General features: G+C 37.1%; 1 long non-coding RNA gene across 1 annotated transcript; it reads right to left on the bottom strand.

Annotated features, from left to right (window-relative positions):
• Positions 1-3164: 3164 nt before the first annotated feature.
• On the bottom strand, positions 3165-5138 carry LOC125793112 (uncharacterized). Its single transcript, XR_007432695.1, has 3 exons — positions 4131-5138; positions 3960-4030; positions 3165-3733 (listed from the first exon to the last, which is right to left on the bottom strand). It is a non-coding gene; the product is annotated as an uncharacterized LOC125793112 (long non-coding RNA).
• Positions 5139-12415: the final 7277 nt, after the last annotated feature.

Genomic DNA, 12415 nt, shown 5'->3' on the forward strand with positions numbered 1-12415 from the left:
TTCTGCGCATGCGCGGCCGCAAAATCTGGCGCATGCGCAGAAGACCGCAAAAAAATCGGTCTATTGCGCATGCGCGGCCGCGAAATCTGGCGCATGCGCAGAAGACCGATTTTTTGCGGTCTTCTGCGCATGCGCCAGATTTCGCGGCCGCGCATGCGCAGAAGACCGATTTTTTTTTGCGGTCTTCTGCGCATGCGCCAGATTTCGCGGCCGCGCATGCGCAGAAGACCGATTTTTTGCGGTCTTCTGCGCATGCGCCAGATTTTGCGGCCGCGCGTGCGCAGTAGACCGATTTTTTGCGGTCTTCTGCGCATGCGCGGCCGCAAAATCTGGCGCATGCGCAGAAGACCGCAAAAAAATCGGTCTATTGCGCATGCGCGGCCGCAAAATCTGGCGCATGCGCAGTAGACCAATTTTTTGCGGTCTTCTGCGCATGCGCCAGATTTTGCGGCCGCGCATGCGCAGTAGACCGATTTTTTTGCGGTCTTCTGCGCATGCGCCAGATTTCGCGGCCGCGCATGCGCAGAAGACCGCAAAAAATCGGTCTACTGCGCACGCGCGGCCGCAAAATCTGGCGCATGCGCAGTAGACCAATTTTTTTGCGGTCTTCTGCGCATGCGCCAGATTTTGCGGCCGCGCATGCGCAGTAGACCGATTTTTTTGCGGTCTTCTGCGCATGCGCCAGATTTCGCGGCCGCGCATGCGCAGAAGACCGCAAAAAATCGGTCTACTGCGCACGCGCGGCCGCAAAATCTGGCGCATGCGCAGACTGCGCCCCCTTATTTTATTATTATTTTATTTATTATTTATTTATTTTTTTTCATTTTTTTTTTTTTTTTATTCTTATTTTCGTTTTTTGTCTAAAGAGAACAAACTGCTAACTTAAATCTAAATAAACCAAAGGTGTTTTGGTTTATTTAGACCGAATTAGACAGGAGAACCGAGGAGGAGCTCTTTCAGTCCTGTTAGGTAATTTAACTGGCTGTTTCAGCTCTCGGTGAAGCGCGATCTTATTACTAAACTACAGCGTGGTTTAAAAGCAGCTGCTGATTGAGAAAAACACACCCTATGCTGGGAGACAAGCTCGTAAAGCGGCTCTTAAACAGCGCTGGTTGTGTTTTTTTTTTTCTGAACGGGCAGCTGCTGCAGGTAATCGGGCTAACTGAAGCTAAGGCTAGCGAGCTACGGTGGAGCTGGCTAAGCTAATTAGCTTAGCCAGCTCCACCGTAGCTCGGTTTGCACCATAGCTATCTTACAGCGTTATTCGCCATTAACACGCTTCAGTTTAAATAGTCTCACCACGCTGTAGTTTAGTATTATAATAAGACCGCGCTTCACCGAGAGCTTAAACAGCCAGCTAGCTAAATTACTCACCGGGACTGAAAGAGCTCCCTTCGCGCTGCTCCACTCTACACCGGCAGGGTTATCACTGTATACTGTATACTGCTGGAGGCCCACCGCTCCGCCTGTTTTACTGCCGCTGTTTTAAGACTGAGGGGCTTTTAATGAAAACAGAGTAAAGGGGAAACACAGTAAAAAAGCAGCGCAGCGGACCTTCAGCACCAGAGTGAAAAAACACTAGATTATTTAACCCAACATTAATGATTGTTCCCCATAAATTACACCTCCTGCAAACTCCCTGAAGATCCCCGAAGAAAAGGGCGACCGTCTTGTTCTTACTGACTGAATCAGGGGAGACACGACCATTCAAAACTAGGTGTGGGGGCTACGGTGCCCGAAATGTTTATATATATATTTTTATTTTATTTTATATTTTACTAGCACTCTTATGTAATTCAGAGTAAGTATTTTAATTAACTATGAACAGTTATATTAAAATAATATTGTTATATTAAATCTCAGACACCCTCCCCCCCCTCTTTTCCATTGACTTTGGTTTCTTCCAAAAGTCACAGCTGAACTGCTGTGACTGAGATGATGGATGGTAAAGCTTGTCTAACCCATTTCTTAACGTTGGAAATTGAACAGCACACTTAATTTTCTCTCAGCTCAATGAAAGGCTGGGTTTAATGGTTTAAACTATTAGTCTGCTGTATTTTAGATATTTTAGTTATTTTGAGATTATTTATTGCTAACGTTTATTAAAACAACATTTATGTTTTGTTATATTTAAATTTATAAATAAAATTATGCTTAACATTATAATGTTTAAAGCAACTGATATATAAAGATAGTGAGACAAATAAAGCCAAGTTTCTAAAAACACATTTCTACTGCAGTACAAATAAAAACAAAAAAAAAAAATCTCAAGGGCAGTAAAAAAAAAAATACATACAGTATACTGTGAGGCTATCTTGTTAACCAGCTATTGATCAGCAAAGGGACGTCTTAGCAGGACTAACATTACTGGCTTTTAGTATCCTAGTCTTTCAATACTTTATAGTTCAACTGTTTTTTTTTTTGTTTTTTGTTTTTTTAACCTATGTCTGGATAACTTTTACAAGAAGAGTGTTTATAATTGGGCAAAAAAGGCTGTTGTCCCTGAAATGTCCAATGGAGTACGATGGTGAATAATGGGCTCTGAATGCCAGTGCTGAGACACTGATGTGAAGGCTTAAGAAAACATTAGGAAAATAAAAAAAACAGAGTCAAACCAAGCACTGAAATGTGAGTGTATCATAAAGGTATATATATTATTATTCCATTTTTGGAATTTTTGGTACAAAATAAACATTAAGAAAAATAACCAAAACAGACCTCTTAAGTTAAGTATAAACTTAAGAACTTAAGAAAAAGCATTTTTGTGAATCCCCAGTTTAATATTTTCCCTCTGATTTTTGATCCAGCCATCCATTTGTACTGACAGCAGCAGATAGTGTATATCAATTCTAGAATTAAAGTTTGTGTTTATACAGTTTGTGTTCTACACAATTACATAGTACATTATTTTATTTACTATTATAAGCTGCACATTTGAGATTTGATTGTAAGCCTTTTATATGAGAATGGCACTGACAGCGCTTCTGAAAAAGGTCACCTCTAAAACTGCTGATTCTAAAGAGTTTAGAGTTGCATGCCCACCTGTAAGACCAGACTTTTGGTGACTTTCAAAACAAACAAGTCAATCAGATCTATCCTTAAAACAATTGCAGAAATTCAGCAACCCAGATCAGTTGTTAATTCAAAAAAGTGACAGACAAGTGTTACAGAGACATTAGTATTTATTTCAATACATGTGTACTACAAAAACATGTTTCTGCACACATAACCATTGACCATTTCACAGTGGCAGCCTCGATTGCTTTATTTGATGTACACTCAAGCTTAAAGAGTAAGATTTACATTTTGGAGGCTTAATATGCTAAACTGACACAAACATTTGTCTTCATTTAAAGACAAAAAAACATTTGACAAACAAATGCATAATATTGTGGTGTATGCACGGCTCAGTAAAAAGCTCTTACAGTGAAGATGGGGGATGGACATAAAGTTGAGGTTATATAGCTATAGCTATAGCTTTAGGGGCACAATATGCCCGAATCCAATCCCTAAACATCACTCGCCTTTTATAAGTGTGTGAAAACCTACATTAGAGCAAAGATTTAGACCTTGTGCAGGGCTTAAGGGTTTTAGTTGAGATACACAAGCAAGTGTCGTCTGCTACATAAATGCAGGGTCACTGAAAGACACGGTCACAGCAAAGTCCTCCTTGTAGATGTCCCAGGTTTTGGACTTACGTGGGTTGTCCAGTTCCTCCCTTGACAGATAGAGCCTGTTTTGGGACCAAAGCATTATAGATTGCATTCAAGCAGCAGTCCATATGATTTTTCGTTTTACATTGAAAGCAGTAATGTTACTAAACTGAGAGGGGACAAAATATCAAAATATTCTAATTAATGAATTAAGTGGCCTGGCATTTTTATATATAAAATCTAAAACCTGGTAGGTAAACAAAGCCAGTGTCTGCTTCTGAGGACAATGGACAGCAAAAACCTCACCTGTTGTTCTCTACAAATGAAGTGTTGAACCAGAAATAGAAAGGATAGTCCTCATACCCCTTTGGAAGACCCTGGGCATAGAGAACAATAGAGAAAAAACATTTTGCCAAACAACTGGAAAAAACGATGTCCATAAAATCATTCTTACGTTACAATAGATTGGGAACTTACAGCCCTGGATTCAAACATGACCTTAACATCACCACAAACCACTGGCCCTTCCTGAAAGCTGATCACCACGGCATTGTTTTCAGTATCTGGGAACAGCTGGTAAAATATGAGAACACAGTATATGAGCGAACAGTAAAATAAACACAAAGGAACATAAGACAAACATCTGAAAGACCTTTCCCAACAATTACAATGTGATTTATGTTTTTAGTGGGCTGCTACTGTCTTTAAAGGTTCAATATTATGAGCTTATTGAATATTTAAAAGTTGTTCTTTAGTACATATTTAAAATATGATTTGGGGTTAAGATGATACCGATTCACAAACACTTTCACTAGTGTATGTATGTACAAAATCTTTTAATAGTGTATGTAAGGCTGTTTTTTCACACTATAGTTTGTTTGCTCTGGTCCAAGTCAGGTAATTAATTGATTCTCTTGGAGCATTTCCCTCATGGTTTGTTGTTTTAACAGAGGATAAAATTCAAGCTCACCAAAATGAGTCACAACAATCTTTGTAATCTCTTTGGTTGTTGGTCAGAGCTGTCTTGGCTGGGAGCAAGAAAGTAAACAGATTTCTGTGCAGTTTAACATGGAACAACAGCAGAGGTGGCATGTGTTCATTTGACTGACTCCACATCTTAAAACTGACAGAGTATGCTTGACAGATGGGTTGGATCAAGTTCAGATCATGTTCACATCACAAACCAACCAATTCAGAGTTCAGACCAACAGTTCTCAGCAGTCTCATTGCAGTTGTGATTACTGTGCTCATCCATGTCCAAACAAACAGCACTACACGTAAATATGAACAGTTTATTTTGACAAATAAAAAAAGTAGGTGTGAAATCACCCTAAACTACTAAATCATTTAGGGGTTGTGGGATTAGCCCACTTCACATGTCTGTTCTGGATATGCCATATAGCTCTGGTTTTAATTAGGAAACCACTGTGTTTAAGGTTCACAGTTTTTCACTTTTTTGTACTGAAACTATTCTTGTCATTTGACTATGAGGAAGTAAATACAGTTTTATACTGTAGAAAACCTTTAAAAGTTAGCTTACCCTACAGTTCGTCTGCGTGGCACAGACACACTGGAACACCTGCTCTCTTTTCACTATGATCCGCACCTTCAGATCACTGCCATTGCCCTTTCCCACACCTGCACAACAAACACAGCAATGCCCAGGAGCATTAAATTACATAACCAATATACATAACAGTGCAGTCACTCTGAAAGGAGCAGACTGACTGCAGATTTTAATTGGAACTACACAGGAAACAGCCCCTAAACATACACTGTCCCCCAAAAGTACTTGATAAGTCAGTCTCATTTCTTTATTTCTGCTTTAGACTGAAAACAAATTGGGTTTGACATTAAAAGATGAATAGGAGACAAAAGGTCAACAATTCAGCTTTTGTCCGAACTTACCAATTTGTCTTCAATATTCATCTTTAAATTATATTTTTGTTACACCAAAATGTTTTCACTAGAGCAGAAGAAAAAAAATCAATTGGCCTCAGTGTTTCATACTTTTGTAGGAGAGTGCAGACATACAGCTCTGGGGGAAAAAAAAAACTTAAAAATCAAATTGAAAACCTCTGGAATATAATCAAGAGGAAGATGGATAATCTCAAGCCATCAAACCAAACTGAACTGCTTGAATTTTTGCACCAGGAATGGCATAAACTTATCCAAAAGCAGTGTGTAAGACTGGTGGAGGAGAACATGCCAAGATGCATGAAAACCATTTTTTTCCCCAGAGCTGTATGTTTAACTACTTGATCTCAGTCTTCAACTGAGCACAGCAGAAACTAAAGGAGCAGTTCTGACACACTGAATATATACATACACATTCACCTCACCTCAGGAGAAATACAGTACCTGCGCACTCTCAAACTAAACGCTGTCAATCAACCATGTACACACCATCGTACCCGTGCGCCCTGTTGCAACAGAAAAAAACAGTTCTCAAGCTGACTTGATTCGAAATGCTTTGATAAAGGGCCCTCATCAAATATTACATTACAAACACATTTTCTTTTAACTTAAATTCAGCTGGTCAGCCATTGTGTGTTTGTTTCTTTAGTCTGGCACCCCTGCCGTCTATGAGACTACATACGTAAGAAGAAGAAGAGGACAGCCGGGCATAAGCATAAACAGTGTACAATATGAAAAATAAAATACAGCGTCTACTGTCGAAATTTACTAAACCTCATGCGATTATTAAAAGATCTTAAAATTGTACAACATTCTACATCTATATTTGGTACAAAATATATTTGGCTCATTGTTAAACGGGTTACCAGAGTAACCACTCGACAACCACCTTAAAGACCCTAGCAACCATCTGGAATACAACTGCACAGAAATCAGCTAGGAACACAACACAGTAGCCATGTAGCAGCACCTTAGCAGGAAGTGGGAACCATTTCAGCAGTGATTATTATTAGTACTGTATCTTTAACATTGAATTCCATTTAATTAACTGTGTTCTGTGTCCATGGTTTGGTTTCCCAAACAGAGATTAAGCCTTTCATTTGTAGCAGAGATGGAGAGACAATAAAAACAGAAAGACAGTAAAATTAATCAAAATCTTGATTAAATACTTTTGCTAGTTTTAGTTTCCTCACTGTTTCCCCTGATTGTTGCAGTCACCAGGAAAGTCATGTGTGAACTGTATACCTAAAGTCTTACACACCTGCCTAAAACAACTCTCTCAAACAGAATTGCTTTAGGTTTCTTCAGGTTTATGACCCCCCGTGTAACACTTCTCTATAAAAAGTACAGAAGTACAAACTGTAGCTATGCAACAAACATTTTCTGCTTTTATGGAGAGTAAAATATTGGTCACACAATTCAAGTCAAGTCAATTCGTAAGCAAATCTATTTGAGACAACTAACTGCAGTTAGAAGTGACTGCATATTGATTTTTGCCCAGGACTAACAAAGTGGCTATAAGTGTCCAGCAGATTTTGGCTGGATCACCCACGGAGTTAAGCTGCAGAGCAAACTTCAGACACCCAACATAAACCCTATTGTGAAGCGATTAGCTTTATCTATGGAGTAATGCATTTTTTCTTCATGACATCAGGAAAATACAGTATTCTTTGCTTAAATGACTCAGGTGGGAGCAGCTAATCATTTTACATATTGCATTCCCCATCAAAAACATGTGATAAGAATACTATAACCAACTTACAATAAATACAGAAATACAGTAACATGTTCATAACAAACAGCTCTAGAAAAAAATAAAGAGACCACTTTAGTTTCTGAATCAAGTTTCTCAGATTTTGCAATTTATAGGTATATGTTTAAGTAAAATGAATATTGCTGTTTTATTTTATAAACTATGGACAACATTTCTCCCAAATTCCAAATAAAAATATTTTAATTTAGAGCATTTATTTGCAGAAAATTATAAACAGCTGAAATACCAAAAAAAGATGCAGTTCAGCTTTGTTTGTTGTTTGATGGCTTGTGATCATCCATCTTCCTCTTGATTATATTCAATTTGGTAAAAATTGGTAAAATCAAAGAAATTGATCATTTTTAAGTGGTCTCTATTTTTTTCAGAGCTGTATGTAGGCAACAGGCTATGCTACACAATCACTTGCCTTAAGCTGAGAGAAGCTCTGCACCTCTGAGGAGTCATGTGGTTCACCTTCTGAATTTGACTGCTGTATAAAGCATGCACCTGAGATTTGCTATACCCTGACATATCCGTGCCATGAAGGAAGAAAAAAAAAAAAACCTCCTCAGCTAAAATGAATAAGTGAATCCAGTTTGGATATGGCTTTAGACATTCAGCTGAACAATTATGGTGATGGGTTAACCTAAAAATCAAATCAAATACATATAGAAAACATTGATGATGTCTTTAAATCAGTGAAAACTTCAGCATCACCTTTGCCTCCTTTGCAGTGGATGGCAATGACATTCCCTCAAACTGGCAGTGTAGTTCAACATGTCACTGAGAACACAATAACACAAAGTTCAATATGTGAATAAGAGCTTAGGTTCTCTGCCCAAACCCAACCCAAGGTCTGACCTGGCTCGAGATTTCCCACCACTTTCCTCAGGTTCCTTGGGCTAAAGAAAATAATATAGTTATAAGTTATTTTCATTTTATATAAAGCTATGAATCAAAATATAGCAGAAACAAATCAAACTGTTTTTAAAAAAAAGTTGCACAAGTGCAAAGTGCACACTGTCCATATTACGCACTTCACCTGCCGCTGCGCTTTCCTCCAAATGTGCTGCTTGGCAATGCTGCATCAGCAGCAGCTCGAAAAGAAGCGGTGGCTGACGTCACATGTATCGGAGAAAGAGTGTGCTAGTCTTCATCCTCCTGGTGTGTTGGGGCATTACTAGTGATAGGGGGAGTCCTAACGAGTGGGTTGGCTGTGTAAATTGGGGAGAAAATGGGAAAGAAATATAAATAAAATTATAAAATAATTTATTTTATTTTCTTAAACCATGTTATATTATACTAGATTAGAGGAAAGTCATTCAGACATTGTTGTAGCCTAATGTTTAGGCCTTTGGATCATTGTTTGCATTGTTCATGTTATAATCTTTTGGAGATCTGTTCCTAATAATTAATAATATTTTTCTTAAATAATAGGTCTTATTCATTCTTCACTCATTCTAAACAGAACGAAAATGTTTTTTAAAAGCTCAGTTTTAATGCTCTACTTACTCAAAAAATGTCAGGTTTAATTCGGGCTTTGGCTCAAAATGACAGTGTATGGGGCAGGTTGGGTCGAGCTCTAATGTGAATCCTTATACTGCATTCCATCTGAAGTAGGAATTCAGAATTGGAAATTTCCAAGTTCTAAGTAGAACATTTTAACTGGAATAAACCCACAAGTTCAGAACGCAAGATGGCTGCACCAAACATCAACAGTAGTAAAAGCAGTAGTATTTTACGTTTCATTAGCACGTCTAGCTGTTCATGTTTCCATTGTGTGTGTGAATGTGCGTCTGGTATCGCTGACAATGCAAAAAATTATAACCTGGGACACATAATGTGGGACATTTTTTGGTTACATTTGCTATAAAACACTGGTACATGATTAATAATTAAGTTGTAGTAAACATGAAAGTCTTTAGCTTATTTTATAATTCCCTCTGGAAAAAAAGAAAACAAGGGTAAAATATGTATACACATGTAGATTACAAATAGTGTTAACCTATACATTTAAATTATTTTCTGTGCCTTTTCTATGCTTTCGCAGCACATTTTAATGACCATAGCGTGTTTAAAACATCAGAGTAGACAAGAATGTATATCAAAACTGATTATAGTAGGCCTATATTTACATTAAATATATTTAAATAATTAAAAAAAAAAACATTTATTTAAGCAATGCTAAGACACAATCTTCAATAATAAAATGTGTCAAATTCTGAGCGCTCCATAATGTAGGGCTAAATTACTTCACTCTGCACTGATGTATTAATCAGCTCAGGCCCATTTTAAACACTGATAAACATTTCTAATGTTTAACCTGTAAACAGTATTTCACACTTTCATCAAACATGATATAGAATCTTCTGTTTAAAACTTTGAACAGAATCAATTTTTAAATAAACTAATTTGGCATATATCTGGCTGTCAGGGAATATGTTTAGGTTGTGTCTATATTGTGTAGATTCTTTATTTTTTTAACAGCTTTTAAATGCATCTGTTTAAATGTTGCCTTCTTGTCACCATTACTGGTAATTTACTTGCATATATAACCAATATGCTTCCCAAAGAGTGGAAGAGAGCAAGAGCTTAATTACAGCCTAAACACCTAGATTTTTCTCTGTGAATTTACAGTTATATTTCATCTGAAACTCCAATCAAGTTATCAAATTATTTTTTAAATAGCTTTTCTCAGTCGATAAACAGAGTCGATAAACGGAGTCGATAAACGGAGTCAATAAATGGAAACACAAAGATCACAAAGAGTAAATTTGACTTTGACTTTGTTTTTTTTTTTTGTTTTTTGTTTTTCCAAAACTTATCCAGGCCTGAAAATGACTATTTTCAAGTTCCTTGACTTTTCCAGGTTTTTCATGATCTAACTTACTGCAGAGATTGTAAACTCTGTAATGATCGGGATGCTTTGTGTCCAGAAATATGGCAGCTTCCTAAATACAGCAAATTGTAACATTGTTACATAAAAATCTGTTTAAATCAATAATTCAGCTAAAATAATTGCCTTCTACAGACTTTTCAGTTTTATTTTATTTTCTTAATTGTTAAGCTTACTTTTATGGGATTTCTGTAGAGTGCCTGCTTTCCAGGTGAGGGAAAAGACACTGCAAAAACATTAACTATTGGATCCCAAACCAAAAGCAGAAAATCTAGATTAAAATAAGATTACATAATTAGGTAAAGCATCCCAACCTGTGACATAGGTGAGATCCAAATCAAATCCATCCTTTTTGTTACCGCCTTTTGTTCTCAGATACCTGCAAGATTCACAAATGCCACAAATCGGCATACAAACAGTAACTTGGGTGTATTTTAAAAGGTTTTTATGGATTTTAATAATTTTCCAACCTATTTCTAAATACATCAAAATGTTTATTTTTTTTATTTAATTCTCTCTGAATCATGATGAAATAATCAAACTGTAATTAAGTTTAACATTTCATTAGAATCTATATGAATAATTGATATAATTTAATTAAAATAAAAGAATGATGGCCAGCACCCATTTAGATCCTCACCTTTCTTCTAGTGACCTTCTCCAGATCTTTCTTCTGAGAGGCCAGACGAAAGACACGCACCAGGATAACTATCCTCAAAGCCCTCAGGAAGCTCACCACCCTGTTAATGATAGAGAAAATCACATGAATAGCTAAGAAAGAACAACATGTAGATGAATAGTTTACCACATCATCTGAACACAGCATTTGTTCTTTGCATTGTATGATAATTTAATGATGAATGGACTAATCTGCGTCATGAAGTAGCTCCGTAAGTTAGCAAACTAACTTACATAGCTAAGCTGTTTTGGTTCTACTGTCCCCAAACGCCCCATAAACTCGAGCCACGAGAAATTAGTGTTGTGTCGTTCATGAACGATTCGTTCAAATGAACGAATCATTTGAGTGAACGAACTGAATCCAATCACTTCCCCAGCTGATTCGTTCATTTCTCAGTTCAGTAGTTAAGCTCAGCAGCGACCCCACAGGCCGGCAGGGGAACTGCTGTGTGGTCTGTGAATCACTGAATCACCGGCGAATCTGGTGGCGGAGACTCTCATTGCGAGGAAACTTGCTCAATGCTCAGTGATTCCTTCACTCACTGAACTGTTATCAGGGCTGGCGCTCTCGAGAAAATTAAAACAAGGTTGAGGCCTGGTAATAGTAATAATAACGTATATTGTTATCGTGGTTATTTTTTTATAATATTATTACTATTAGTAATAATAGTTGTATAACAAGCATATTCATAACCAATAGACAAAGTTTCTAAAGGGCATAAGGCCACCTTTATCATGATGATCCTGTTTGGATTTAATTTGTTCTGCACCCACAACAGTGAGCGTATGGATATGTCTTTGTTTTATTTATATGTATTTATTTTAGTTTCTTGACCTTTTGTTTTGCACTACAGTTACGCTATTTATTTTCAATTTGATTGCACATTGAAGTTGATACTTTCTTCTGAATGTAAATGTTTTATGTTAATTTTGCTCTTAATGTAATATCTATGTTGCAGAAGTTCATACTTATTTTTTGTATTATGTTATTTGTAATGTGATTTATATATATAAATCACATTACAAATAGCATAATAAGAAAAGTCTCCCGTTTTTTTTACAAGTGTTGTAAAAATATATATAAATAACAAATATTGAAATATGTAACTAAATGTTGGGTTTATTATACGATATCGACCTTTCCGTCTCCCATCTTTTTAGTGAACTTATTCTAATGGTTCAGTTCATCTAAAAGAGCTGTTATGCACATCACTACGAAAAATAACAAAAGGCTAGTGCTAACTGGTTAACTCTAGCTCTCACTCTCAGCACACACTCACGGGCAGCTCTTCTCTCTCTCTCTCTCCCTTCACACACACACACACACACACACACACGCGCTTTCCTGCTCTGCCCCTCCCCCTACCCCAATCACAAGCCCAGCACAGAACAGAACAGTGAATTCACAGTGAACAGAATATAAAAGCAGCTTCGCTACAATATAGCTAATTGTTAAGAATTTAAAGATTAGGCTCCTGAAAGCCAGTAATGTTGACCCTGCTAAAAAGTCCAGCTCAA

This window comes from Astyanax mexicanus, chromosome 2 (assembly GCF_023375975.1).
Source record: "Astyanax mexicanus isolate ESR-SI-001 chromosome 2, AstMex3_surface, whole genome shotgun sequence".
Classification (NCBI taxonomy): Eukaryota; Metazoa; Chordata; class Actinopteri; order Characiformes; family Acestrorhamphidae; genus Astyanax; species Astyanax mexicanus.